Genomic DNA, 12,610 nt, shown 5'->3' with positions numbered 1-12,610 from the left:
GCGTATCTACCACTCCTCCCAGTTTAGTATCATCCGCAAATTTGCTGAGAGTGCAACCCACACCATCCTCCAGATCATTTATGAAGATATTGAACAAAACCGGCCCCAGGACCGACCCCTGGGGCACTCCACTTGACACCGGCTGCCAACTAGACATGGAGCCGTTGATCACAACCCGTTGAGCCCCACAATCTAGCCAACTTTCTACCCACCTTATAGTGCATTCATCCAGCCCATACTTCTTTAACTTGCTGACAAGAATACTGTGGGAGACCGTGTCAAAAGCTTTGCTAAAGTCAAGGAACAATACATCCACTGCTTTCCCTTCATCCACAGAACCAGTAATCTCATCATAGAAGGCAATTAGATTAGTCAGGCATGACCTTCCCTTGGTGAATCCATGCTGACTGTTCCTGATCACTTTCCTCTCATGTAAGTGCTTCAGGATTGATTCTTTGAGGACCTGCTCCATGATTTTTCCAGGGACTGAGGTGAGGCTGACTGGCCTGTAGTTCCCAGGATCCTCCTTCTTCCCTTTTTTAAAGATTGGCACTACATTAGCCTTTTTCCAGTCATCCGTTCGCCACGAGTTTTCAAAGATAATGGCCAATGGCTCTGCAATCACAGCCGCCAATTCCTTTAGCACTCTCGGATGCAACTCGTCCGGCCCCATGGACTTGTGCACGTCCAGCTTTTCTAAATAATCCCTAACCACCTCTTTCTCCACAGAGGGCTGGCCCTCTATTCCCCATGTTGTGATGCCCAGTGCAGCAGTCTGGGAGCTGACCTTGTTCGTGAAGACAGAGGCAAAAAAAGCATTGAGTACATTAGCTTTTTCCACATCCTCTGTCACTAGCTTGCCTCCCTCATTCAGTAAGGGGCCCACACTTTCCTTGGCTTTCTTCTTGTTGCCAACATACCTGAAGAAACCCTTCTTGTTACTCTTGACATCTCTTGCTAGCTGCAGCTCCAGGTGCGATTTGGCCCTCCTGATTTCATTCCTACATGCCCGAGCAATATTTTTATACTCTTCCCTGGTCATATATCCAACCTTCCACTTATTGTAAGCTTCTTTTTTATGTTTAAGATCCGCTAGGATTTCACCATTAAGCCAAGCTGGTCGCCTGCCATATTTACTATTCTTTCGACACATCAGGATGGTTTGTCCCTGTAACCTCAACAGGGATTCCTTGAAATACAGCCAGCTCTCCTGGACTCCTTTCCCCTTCATGTTAGTCCCCCAGGGGATCCTACCCATCCGTTCCTTGAGGGAGTCGAAGTCTGCTTTCCTGAAGTCCAGGGTCCATATCCTGCTGCTTACCTTTCTTCTCTGTGTCAGGATCCTGAACTTGACCAACTCATGGTCACTGCCTCCCAGATTCCCATCCACTTTTGCTTCCCCCACTACTTCTTCCCGGTTTACCCTGTATAAGCTTTATACAGAGTAAAACGGATTTATTTGGGGTTTGGACCCCATTGGGAGCTGGGTATCTGAGTGCTGGAGACAGGAACACTTCTTAAGCTGTTTTCAGTTAAGCCTGCAGCTTGTGTGGGATGTGGTTGAGACCTGGGTCTGTGTTTGTAGCAGGCAAGCGTGTCTGGCTCAGACAAGGCAAGGTACTGAAGTCCCAAGCTGCCAGGGAAAACGGGCTCAGAGGTGGCACATCAGGTGGTAGTTCCCAAGTGGGTTTCTGTGACCCAGCCCGTCACAGGGGCATCATAAGAACCTGCCAATTCTGGTGGATTATTTTGGCTACAAAAATGGATTTTTTCCCTGGAAAAAATAGGTAGCTTTTGTTCTGGGCACTGGGAAATAAAACGTCTCACCTTTCTGTTTTGAAATGTTGTTTTGTTTAGAAATGGAGTGAATTATTTTCTAAAAAAATAAATGTTTTAAACAGTGAAAAACACCTCTGTAAAGAGACCTGAAATCAAACGAAAAAACACCCCCCAGTTTTTGGGAGGAATGAAGTAAGCACCTGAAAGCAAATGGAAAAGAAAAAATAATTGGTTCTAGGTCAACATTTTGGTTCAAAACTCAGCTAATTAAAGAAAATAAGGGTGAAAAACACCTGAAGAGGACTGAAAATGAAACCCAAAAACAAAAAAAGAAAAATTTATTTCAGGTCAAAGGAAACACCCCAAAGGAAATGGAAAAAAAAAACAATTTTGCTTTGAAAGAAAGTCTTCTTAGGGTTTTCGCTTTGGCGAGAAAAAAATCATTTTTAGGCGGAACCTCACTTTTTCCCAAGTTTTCGGCCCCTGAACCAAAAACTCAGTGATTTGCTCAGCCCCACTCCCAGCATGAGCCCCCCGGGGCCAGGAAATCAACCAGTTTCTCAGCTCTACACCCCAGTATGAATCATCAGGGGCAGGAGAAAGGCTGCAGCCAGTGGGAGAAAGGTCGTGGAGAGCAGCAGCAGCAACATCCTTGGTACAAATCCAGGGGCTGGGACTGGTGGGTCTGTCTCAGCCCCGGGATTTATATAGAGCGGGCGGCGGGGAGAGGACCCTGGGTACAGGTGACCGGGGAAGTGCAGGGTCTGGTATCCAGCTACCAAGAAATTCCCCGGCAGCGATGTGTCAAGGGTGGAGACTACCGAGAGGGAACATCGAGCCACATTCCCACCTGCATCAGAGGGGTTTCCTTCCTGCACTGGTGCCCTCCCTACCCCTGGCTGGAGATGTGGCCAGCTCTGAGGCCTCCCAGTTGCAGATGGCAGAATCCCCCCTTGTCTGTTCTGCCCCTGGATCCCTGGATCCCCAGATGTTTGGGCTGGCAGGGTCCATTGGACCATCCTGTCTGCCCTCCTGAGTGACCCTGGCTGGAAAACTTCACCCAGCTCCCCCAGACCGAGCCCGGTCACTGGTGTTCAGCGAGCACCTCTCCCAACAAGGCAGCCAGGCTGGGTCTGACACCACCTGGAGATGGAGAAACCCCCCTGTCCCAGGGAGTTGGCTCCTTGGTTAATCCCACTCCCCATCCCATACTGGGGCCTCCTTCCCCTTTGGATCTTCCCTCACTGGATCTTGCTCTGCCTTTCCCTGCTGGATTGAAGATCCCTCAGCACATGGCTTTGTCTCCCCACAAAAGAACTTGTTCCCTGAGCGCCAGGCGCCTGCCCCGTGACTCGTGAAGAAGCCAAACAAAGCGAGAGCTTTCAGTCTCTCCCTGCCAGGAGTTTTCTCCAGCCCTCCAATCATTTGCCTGGCCCCATCCTGCCCCATCTCCAGTTTGCTTCATCCCTTTTAAAGTGTGCACTCCATAAGTGGACGCAGGATCCCAGGATCCCCAGGAAAATACCCTTCCCTGGCCCAGCTCATCACAGCCCTCTTTACACGGCCAAGGAAGGCACTATCCTCTTGTGGTGCAGCATGACACCAGGAGCCCGGGGTGGGGAGCGAGGGAGGGTGTTAATCGGGTCGAAATAACTTTTGCCTGGAGAATTCTACACCAGCAGGGATGGGAGAGAAGCTGCTTTAGGAAGGATCTTGATTCTCTTAGGTTTGGGTCTGCGGATTCCGGAGATGCTGAAGGCAGCATCAAAATCCCTTAGCAACCTCTGCCTCCAAGAGAAATTGTAGGGCCAGATCATAAATTATGCTAAGCCCCCCAAGTCCGACTGGGGTCTCAGCAGCAGTGCAAGTCCAGAATCTATCTGTCTATCTATCTATCTATCTATCTATCTAGCTAGCTAGCTAGCTAAAGAGATCTCTGAGGCATTATTGGTTATCTTAGAGAATCATGGACGATGGGAGAGATCTCAGAGGAATGGAAAAGGGCAAAGATAGTACCTGTCTATAAAAAAGGGGAATAAGGGCAACCCAGGGAATTATAGACCAGTCATCTATATTTTGGTACCTGGAAAGAGAATGGAGCTAATAATCCAACACTCAGATCTCCATCCTTAGAGGTTTTAAGGCCCAGCTTGACCAAGCCCTGGCTGGTATGATTTACTAGGGTTTGGTCCTGCTTTGAGCAGGGGGTTGGACTAGCTGACCTCCTGAGGTCTCTTCCAACCCTAATCTTCTATGGATCTATGAGTCTATAATTTTAAGCATCAAAAAGAAAAGAAGGTAATAAGTAAGAGTTAACATGGATTTGTCAAGAACAAATCATGTCTAACCAACCTAGTATCCTTTGACAGGGTAGCAAGCCTAGTTGATAGGTGGGGAGCAGTATATGTGATTTATCTCAAGTTTAGTAAAGCTTTTGTTATGTCTCACATGACCTTCTCATAAACAAACTAGGGAAATATAGCCTAGAAGAACCTACTATAAGGTGGGCACATAACTGGTTGGAAAACTGTTCCCAGAGAGTTGTTATCAGTGGTTCACAGCCAAGCAGGAGCAGCATATCGAGTGGAGTCCTGCAGGGATCTATCCTGGGTCAGGTTCTATTCAATAACTGCATAAATGGCATAGAGAGTACACTTATAAAGTATGCAGACGATACCAAGATGGGAGGGGTTGTGCGCAGTTCGGAGGACGGGATTAGAATTCAAAATGATCTTGATAAACTGCCGAGATGGTCTGAAATAAATAGGACACAATTCAATAACGACAAATGCAAATCACTGTACTTAGGAAGGAACAACCCATTGCACACATATGAAATGGGAAATGACTGCCTGGGAAGGAGTAGATCACAAATTAAATATGAGCCAACAGTGTAATCCTGTTTCAAAACAAGTGAACATCATTCTGAGATCTATTAGCCGGAGTGTTGTAAGCAAGACACAAGAAGTAATTCTTCTGCGCTACTCAGCACTGATTAGTCCTCAACTGGGATTTTATGTCCTGCTGAGGGTCCAGCATTTCAGGAAAGATGTGGAGAAATTGGAGAAAGTCCAGAGGAGAGCAACAAAAATGATTAAAGGACTAGAACACATGACCTATGAGGAAAGATTGAAGAAACTGGGTTTGTTTAGTCTGGAGAAGAGGAGACTGAGGAGGACATGATAACAGTCTTCAAATACCTAAAAGATTGTTATGAATAGGAGAATGATAAATTGTTCTCCTTTACTGCTGAGGAAAGGACATGAAGCAATGGCTTAAATTGCAACAAGAGAGATTTAGGTTGGACATTAGAAAAAAAATCCTGACTGTCAGAGTGGTTAAGCACTGGAATAAATTGTCTAGGGAGTTTGTGGAATCTCCATCATTGGAGTTTTCTGAGAGCAGGTCAGACAAACATCTGTCAGGGATGGTCTAGATAATACTTAGACCTACCTCAGTGCAGGGGACTGGACAAGATGACATATCAAGGTCCCTTCTAATTCTTTCTTTCTTTCTTTCTTTCTTTCTTTCTTTCTTTCTTTCTTTCTTTCTTTCTTTCTTTCTTTCTTCTCATTTTTGAGTTGTTCAGATCTTATTTGTTTGTTTGTTCATGTTGATTTAATTCTGGGTAATTCTTTGAGGTTAGGTTGTGCTTACTAAGGCAGGAGGGTGCATCAATGTTGCGAGTGTCATCATTATGATGGAAAAGCCCATCCATCTGTTCATCTGTCCATCCATCCATCCATCTGTCTCTCCATCCATCTATCCATCCATCTGTACCTTCATCCATCTATCCGTCCCTGCCTGTCCATCCATCCATCAATCTGTCTGTCCATGTCAGCCATCTGTACATCCATCCCCACACCTAAATTCATAGATTCCAAGACCTGGAGGGACCATGGTGATCATCTAGTCTGACCTCCTGTGTAACACTGCCCAGAGAACTGCCCCACAATTATTCCTAGAGTGAATAATTTAGAAAAAACATCCAGTCTTCATTTTAAAATTGTCGATGATTAAGAATTGACCATGATTCTTGGCTAGTTAATTACCCTCACTGTTAAAAATTTACACCTTATTTCTAGTCTGAATTTGTCTAGCTTCAGCTTCAAGCCTTTGGATTGTGTGAGACCTTTCTCTGGAAGATTGAAGACCTCATTATTAAATTTTTGTTCCCTGTGTAGTTACTTCTAGACTGTGATCATGTCACCCAATAGGTTTCTCTTTGTTAAACTAAACAGATTGAGCTCTTTGAGTCTATCACTATAAGGCATGTTTTCTAATCCTTTGATCATTCTCATGGCTCTTCTCTGACCCCTCCCCAATTTATCAAAATACTTCTTTAATTGTGGGCCCCAGATCTGGACATGGGATTCCAGCAGCAGTTGCACCAGTGTCAAATCCAGAGGTAAAATAACCTCTATACTCCTACTCAAGATTCCCTTGTTTATGCATCCCAGGATCCCATTAGCCATTTTGGCTACAGCATCACACTGGGAGATCATGTTCAGCTACTTATCCACCGTGACTTCCAAATCTTCTGCAGAATCTCTGCTTCCCAGGATAGAGTCCCCCATCCTGTAAGTATGGCTGACATTCTTTTGTCTTGGATGTATACAGTGACATTTAGCCATGTTAAAATGCATAATGTTTGCTTGCATCGTTTACCAAAAAATCCAGATCACTCTGTGTCGGTGCCCTTTCCTCTTCATTATTTATCACTCCTCCAATTTTTGAGTCATCTGCAAAAATTATCTGTGATGATTTCATGTCTTCTTCCAGGGCATTGATAAAAATGTTAAATTGCATAGGACAAGAACTGATACCTGACCCCACAGGAAACACACCTATTTGATGATGATTCCCCATTTACAATTACATTTTGAGACCTCTCATGTAGCCATCCTTTTACCTATGTCACGCGTGCAATGGTGATCTTATATCATTCTACTTTTTAATCAGCATGTGCAGTACCCAGTCAAATACCTTCCAGAATTATAAGTATACAACATTAACACTGTTACCTTTATCGACCAAAGCTGTGAGGGGATATCTTTTATTGGACCAACTTTTGTTGCTGAGAGATACAAGCTTTCGAGCCTACACAGAGCTCTTCTTCAGATCTGGGAAAGGATATTGGGGTGTCACAGGTAAGTACAAGTGGAACAGGTTGTTTAGCATAAGTACTTAGTACATATTTCTCTCCAAACTCATCATAAGAAGCAAGCTCCGCACAGTCCAGGACCCACCAACCCGAAGTAGCATGAGACCTTGCCAGAAGAAAAGATGCAAAACTTGCAGAAATATCTCCACTGCTACAATGATCAACACCCCCTCCCATAATGCACCTTTCAAGATCCATGGGTCCTACACATGCCCATCACAACATGTGGTTTCTCACTAAATGCCCCAATAACAACCAGGTGGGTGAAATGAGACAACCACTCTCATATGAACTCACACAGAAAAATGATGAAAGACAAAAACACCTTATCACCTGTCACAGACTCACAGGTTGTGCCCACTCTTGGCCCCGTGTGGTCCGTGAGGGGAACCTCCTTCAGTGAGACAGCCCTTCTTGGGGGTCCACTCTCTCCCGGGGGTTAAGCCCCTCCACCTCCTGCAACCACACCTCTCTGAGCCTTAACAAGGCTGTCTCTCACCGTGGGCCCCCTCAGGGAGTCCACTCGCTCTGGACCCCCAGGGCCTCCACTGTCAGAGAGAATAATGTAACCCTGTTCTCTAGACCAGAGTGACTCTCAGCCAGCGTAAAACAGGAGAGTTTATTGAGCATTTAAACACAGCATAGGAAACTCTCAAGCCCCTCAGACCTGGCCTCCCTCAGCACAGCACATCCCAGTCTCCCCTGCATCCAGGTGGGCTCTGCCTGCTCCCTCTCAAAAGCCCAGAGCCCCCCTGCTTCCCCAGCTGGGCATCTGATATCACCGGCCCCAAGCCCCACCTCTGTCCATTGTCTTCTCTCCTGGTAAACAGAGTCGCCTGGGCCCCCTCTCCTCTCGTCTGTCCTCTGGCCCCCTCCGGCTGGAACCAGCTGGTCAGGTCACCGGGGTCCTCTCTCCACAGCCCATTGTCCTCCCACTGGCCAGAACCAGCTGGTTAGGTCACCGGGGTCCTTTCTTCACAGCCCATTGTCCTCCCACTGGCCAGAACCAGCTGTGACTCCTGAGATGGGCCTCCAGGTCGCCAGGTCACCAGTCGCTGGGGTCTCCATTCTCCAGGCCATTGGCTGGGGTCCCAAGTTCCATCACCTGTCCTCTGTAACAACAAACTCCCTCTCCCATCACCCTTGTTGAATCAGTAACACTCAGGGAAACTGAGTCCCACCCCCTTTGCATGCAAACCATTGGAAAAACAAGGAAGAAAACAAGAAAATCCCCCACTTCATCACATCACCTGGGGACGAACACTTTTCACAAAATGATCGCTCCATATCTGACCTCTCAGTCCTCATCTTCAAGGGAAATCTCTACAACACTTGCAAAAGGTGAGTTTGGGAGCTTAAATTCATAACTTTTCTAGACACACAAAAATGAAATGAATAGAGAGACTGGATTCATGGCTTATTACAACAAACTGTAACCCACTAAACCCCTTTCCCCACACCTTTTCCACCCTCTTTCTCCCCCTATGACTGGAGAGATGTTAACAGGCTACTTCAGGCTACTTCAATATGTGTTAACTTCTTCTGATAAACAATCTGTTTCCACTTCGCATTGAGCTGTGACACACAGAGGACCTTTCCCGGACCTGAAGATGAGTTCTGTGTAAGCTCCAAAGCTTGTGTCTCTCATTCAGAGAAATTGATGCAATAGGATATCACCTTACTCACCTTGTCTTTGACATATCCTGGGACCCACATGGCTACAACAAAGCTGCATATATCAAAAAAAGATATCAAGTTCAACAATTGCCAAGCTGTACACCCATTGGGACAGTAGTGGGCACTGTTGCCACAACAGGTGAATTCCTGCTGGGTCGGTATCTCTTGGAGACAGGGAACAGAGTGGCAACAAATCCTCTGTCCAGCATTCAGGGGCCATGAGGTGCAGATGTGGGGCGAACGCCAGGCAGAGCAGTTACAGTCAGACGCAGACAGGAATCCAGACACACACATACAGAGGCTGCTGCATCAAGCATTGCACCACAAGTGGCAGATGCCGGGTGGAAAGAAGAGGTTAACGAGGGCTTACTCAGCTGTGTCAAGGAACTAGTGTGAACTGAGTCAAGGGTTCATGTTCAGGGCAGAATGATAGTCCAGATCAGGATAAGTCGGAACAGAAAAGGTCAGATACGGGACCTGTCCCCTGTAGAGGGTAGCAGCTCTATTCGGACCTCAGGAAGTGGGGACTTGATGGCTCATGGGGGAGAGGGAAATGGGACTTAGGGACTTTTCCTTCTAGGGGGTGATGGCTACAATACCAGGCTTTCTATAGTTTTTTTGTTTGTTTGTTTATTTTTTTGCACCATCCAAAAGGGTTTAATAGAGAGAATCTGATCCCTGCTCTAGAATCCCATAGGAGAGTCCAAAAACTCTGAGAGACACACAGGGGTTCTATCTCAACATCTACAGGCTGCTTCCCCTACCCCCAATCCATTTTGACACCAATCAATTCATAGCATTTTTCTAAGAGTAATGAAGATAATCTTCATTTCACACTCAAAGCCTAGTTAGCCCATAGCTGGTCTAGCCAGGCAAAGAGCCAGGAAAATGGATGTCTACTTTAGTGCTGTTTCTGCAGAATGTTCTGGATCCAGGGGATGAAGGTGGAGAGTCTTGTGAACACGCTTGGGTGGTAGAAATTCCCATCAACATACGAAGCGATGCCCTGGGCCACTCCCTCACATGCCAAATGGCCACCAGAATCACCCTGGGATTAGGAATAACCACAATTTTGTCTTGCACTTCTCTAGCATGATTTTTTATCTACAGTTGTGATTGCATGAGAGTAGAGATGGTTTAAATATTTGGAAACAAATATTTTGTGTCAAAAATGGCCTTTTTTCAACTTTGGCAGCTTCACCAAAATGTTTTCTGTTTGGAAGTGTTTCCTTTTTTTTTGTTTGGGAAGCACTTGGTAGGGTTAGGCAGAGTTTGGTAGAGTTGTGTTTCAGTTGGATAGCATTTGAATTGGGTGGATGTAGGTAGGAATGAGTTTGGGTAGAGTTTACTAGGACAGGGGGTATGTTGGGTAGAGCTTGATAGGACAGGGGTTAATTTAGTAGAGATTTGGTAGAGTTGGTAAAGTTTAGGGAGAGTTGGGATTGGGGAGAGTTTTACAGGACAGGGGTTAAGTTTGATAGAGTTGGGTAGGGTTGTGGGGAGGTAAGTTTAGTGTAGAGTTGATAGGTTTGTGTAGGGTGGGGTTTGCGTTCGGGCTAAGGTTGGTAGGATTGTGTTGAGGGGGTTGAGTTTGGGGTAGGGTTGGATTGGGTTGTGTTGGCCAGGGTTTCAGATGAAGGAACATCAACAGCCATGTATAATAATGGATCTTCGCCAAGCTAGTGGGAACTGTGCTGAGCTGGTCTCCCGATCACCTCACCTGTTTGGGCTGATCTGATGTCTGCATCAACACCCCATCTCTTGAGCAGGGCAAGGTTGGAAGGGGATCACTGAGCAATTAGATAGTTAGCCCTGGAAAGCGCCTCCCAATTCCCTCTCAGCAGCTGCCTCCTGGAACCAAAGAGCCTTCAGATCAGCAGGATACTTACCCAATAAGGTAATTTCCCCAGGCTGGGCTTCCCCACACACAGCGTCATTGTGGGGTTGTATCCAGGATACGGCTCACACATGTTGTCCCTCATGACCTCCAGGTCCACCTCACGGAGGGTGTCAGTTCTTGAGTTCCAACCAGTCCAACCCCACCCGGCCACGCTGCACATGGATCGCGGCCTCACCCTGGACTTGGCGTTTGGCAGGGGGGTTGAGCCACACCCAGTTATTCAGCACTGCGCTGTATGACAGCAGCCATGGATGTGAGGGAAAACAGGGAACCAGGTTAGCACAGGGATTGGAGCTGGGAAGGGCCAACATGTCCTAACAGAGGAAAATGGAGATGTGTCCAGTGCATGAGTGTGAGGTCATGGGGGTGGAGTGATGGGATGGGGGTGGTACCTCCCGAAGTGTGAGGTGACTGAGGGCAGGGCGATGGGATGGGAGTGGTACCTGCAGCAGTGTGAGGTCACAGGGGGTGGGGTGATAGGATACGGGGCGGTACCTGCAGCAGTGTGCGGTCACTGGGGCAGGGTGACAAAATGGGGGTGGTACCTGCAGTAACATGATGTCATTGTCAAGGGTCTCTCTGTTGTATTGCGGATGGGGGATCCGGCGGCGCATGGAGATATTCTGTTGGCTCTGTTCCCATTGGTTAATATTATGGGCTCCCAGGTACAGTGATCTTGCTGTAAAAGCCAAGAGCAATGCATGGGCATTTGGGGCAGGCATATACTGAGGTGGGGGATGGGGACATGGTCTGACATAAGTACTGATCTTGTGGGGACAGGGCAGTGATCTCATACTCCTTCATTCCCCTTGACCCCTCAGCTTCCCTCCAGCCAGGTGACCCCTCCCAGCTAGATCCAGACAGGGGTCTATGCCCAGGTGCCCCCATCCCCACCCCAGAGCCCCGCAGAACTTTCCTGTGGCTGTGAGCCGCTCCCTGCCCCTCTCAGGACAGTGGGCCAGAGCCCAGTTTGTGTCAATGGGACATAGCTCCATTGGTGTCAGTGGGGTCGGACCCATTGATTTACCCAGTGTTGGATCTGGACCATGGTTTGTAGAGGCCCCCAGAGACACGGCGACACCCCCTGAGCAGATCAGACCCCTGGGCTCTGCTCTCCCAGACTGTCCTACTAACTGTTCCTTCCCTGGAACCCACGACGGCTCCAGAGCTCCCGGCTCCCCGATCACCCGCTAACCCCGACCTGCCCCGACATCCCCAGCACAGAGGCGCTTACTCTCCATTGCAGTGAGCAGCCGTCAGCACAAAGATCCCTGCCACCAGGAACCCTCCATAGCGTTACCTCTTGTCTCCGCGTCATATATCCAAATAGGCCATGTAGGGCCTGGAGTGAGGCTGGGCTTCTTGTCCTCCAATGATCTCACCTGGTGTGTGGGGTGGGGGAACAGATTCATATAAAGAACCCCTTTGTGTCCTTGGGCTGGGCTGGGATCACTCTCCCCATCCCAAAGGGGAGTCCCCACAGCCTCAACCCAACCCCTGTGATGCTATTCCTGGGGGATTCCTGTACCAGGAACATTGCCCTGTGCTGAGCTTTCCCCCACACTGAACTCCCCACGGTGCTGGAGGGTAAATCTAAAGCTCTCACCTTGCTGGGTGGAGAATCAGTACCAAATACACCAGGAGTGGGTCAGTAATCGCACTGCCCTGATTTAACAGCTTTGGGGACCAGTATCACCCAGAACGCCACTGACATGTCCCCTGCTGATGTTTCACCTTCTCCATCAACCCACAGTGATAAGCCAGGGCTGCTCCCAAGCTGGCCCTCCAAACTGTTTTTGTACAGAAAATAGGGTTTTCTAGATAATGAAAAATCTCCCAGAAAGCGTCTCCTTGCCTCAAACATTTCAGCATTTTTCGTGGCAAACTGATCATTTCCCCCAGCTTTCGGCACTTTTCAGCTGACAATTTGTAAGTTTTCGGTCACCAAAATAATTTTCTCTATGGTCACGCTAAAGATTAAGAAGGAGTGGCAAGGTATGCAATGGAAATGAAATGTCATGCTGTTCCTCATCCGTTTAGCTCTGATGCCATCGCCATCCCTGACCCTTTACTGCTGTCATTTCTCCAAA

The 12,610-nt window shown here is 47.7% G+C and overlaps 1 pseudogene; it reads right to left on the bottom strand.

Moving 5' to 3' along the window:
• The window catches only part of LOC102930895, a 37,174-nt pseudogene that overhangs the window by 22,219 nt on the left and 2,345 nt on the right, over positions 1 to 12,610 (bottom strand).

Source organism: Chelonia mydas, chromosome 13 (genome assembly GCF_015237465.2).
Source record: "Chelonia mydas isolate rCheMyd1 chromosome 13, rCheMyd1.pri.v2, whole genome shotgun sequence".
Lineage (NCBI taxonomy): Eukaryota > Metazoa > Chordata > Testudines > Cheloniidae > Chelonia > Chelonia mydas.
The sequence above is the reverse complement of the archived record's forward strand: the minus strand, read 5'-3'. Positions and strand labels throughout refer to the sequence as shown.